Source organism: Buceros rhinoceros, unplaced genomic scaffold, assembly GCF_000710305.1.
Source record: "Buceros rhinoceros silvestris isolate BGI_N320 unplaced genomic scaffold, ASM71030v1 scaffold1887, whole genome shotgun sequence".
NCBI lineage: Eukaryota > Metazoa > Chordata > Aves > Bucerotiformes > Bucerotidae > Buceros > Buceros rhinoceros.
Genome location: NW_010423724.1, coordinates 24,376 through 26,323, shown reverse-complemented (window position 1 = coordinate 26,323; position 1,948 = coordinate 24,376). Strand labels below are relative to the sequence as shown.

At 35.8% G+C, this 1,948-nt stretch overlaps 1 protein-coding gene across 1 annotated transcript in view; it reads right to left on the bottom strand.

The window, feature by feature from the left end:
• Window positions 1-1,948, bottom strand: part of AP3B1 (adaptor-related protein complex 3, beta 1 subunit) — a gene marked incomplete at both ends in the record, with an annotated part of 34,473 nt that overhangs the window by 9,220 nt on the left and 23,305 nt on the right. The gene's annotated exons all lie outside the window — the stretch shown is intronic.

The window sequence follows — 1,948 nt, the reverse complement described above, 5'->3', positions numbered from 1 at the left end:
AGGAATGGAAACAGAGGCACACAGAAGTGATGTATTCACATTCACAGAACAAGCTGGTGGCAACTGGGAAGAGAATCCAAGCCTTCGAGGTGCGTTGGGCATTCTTGCCACCAGGTTACACTAAACACCACATTGAAAAAAATCAGTGCTATATTCAAATAGCAATGGTTTCCAACAATACAACTTCCTCCAACTCTGCCTATCTACTTTGAAAGCACAAGTATTTCTTTAAGACCATTGCTATCTTCCCTTCATTTTTATTTTAAATTTTATGACAGTAAGTTTAATATTTTTGCAAATGTTCAAGGCTAGTGGAACACAGCATTTTTGAGAAATCTAAGTCCAAATTTAGGGTTTTCTGTTTCTCCATAGGCTCTAACCCTTCAACTGAAAACATTCTGAATCAGAAACTTCACTTAGGTCTTACTCTGTTGGGGCTACTTGAGTGTTTCACTGAAATAACTGGCAGTAGAAGTTCTTAGATGAACTCCCAGCATATGAAGCTGACTTCAAAAGCACAGTACTGTCACAGACAGAGGAGAAGCAAAATGGAAAAGTACAGAAGGAAACAGAAGCTCATGCTCTATACGCAGAGTTTAGCTAGAAATAGCTATATGAAATAATATACACAAGCTCTTCTCAAAGATGAGCTAGCCTGTATTACCTGGTGGTCTAATTAAAAACTGTATCTGTGTTACATACCTTGCTGAAAACATTGTTCTCCTTCCTTGAGAGGAAGGAAGAAAGTATGAGATGAGTAAATTCTTCCAGGAAGAACAATGCCTTGCATAGCATCTACAGTTCTGTACAGACCCTTGTTCAACAGATGTTGAAATATAGACAAAAAGCATGACTGTTCTATGACTGACTAGTTTAGAAAAAAAGGAAAGCTTCCAACTGTAAACGCAATTTCAGCCAATTTTGTTGCTTTTTCTAAAAAGTAAAATCCATTTGTACTAACACTTTCCAATGTTCCCTTATGTATACAGTGATCTTTATTAATAATTTTACACCTAAGCCAGCACACGTTCTGTCTTAGGTAACATTCACAAAAGAAACAAGCTTTAGAAATTCAGCATTGTTGTTCTCAAAGCACTAACTCTTAGCATTTTTATTTAAGTTTTGATTACTTTAACAGCATATGTCAGTTATTCATATATTAATACCTATTTCTCAGAATTACAATGGGAACCAACTATTAAGTAATCTACCCTGAACACATGTGAAATTTGAAAGTACTGCTTTCCAATTGCATTCATAAAATGCAAGTAAACTACCAAGGTTCAGGATATCAATTCCCACACTGCTGCCCACAGTCCCTAACAAATGGCTTGCTAAGCCATTCTAAAGAAACACTAATTATGGTCAAAAGAAATTTTAACGATTAAACATGTTTTACTGCTCAGAAAAGTTTAGGATCATCTGTGAATAAAAACCTGACAACATCTGCCTCTATACTTCACATTGTTGCCAATGCACACGCCAAGAGAAACATAAACAGGCATGTCATGGGGAAAACTGAGGACTGTCTCTGCTGAAAGAGAAAGCAACCAGATCATGGAAAGACAGAACACAGGACTCCAACAACAATAACAACAACAACAACAAAAAAACCCAAAAAACAAAATACACCCTCCTCCCCCACCCCCCAATATAAACACCAATTCTAAATAGAGAAAAGATACTTAAGTTAGAGGTAACATAATGTTTTGACAGTAGTAAACACAGTAATTTAACATACATACATATTTATAAATAGATTGAGATAGATTAACTTTTTGTGTGTGTGAATTGACAAAAAATTCAAATGGAACTTAAGAGTGTGAGAGAGGGGATCAAGCTACTGAACTACTGCTAAATTTAAAAACTTTACGTGCAGTCAGAATATGTTCGCCTGTGAAAATGGCATGACAGATATCATTACTGTATACTGATTTCAGAAGGGAAA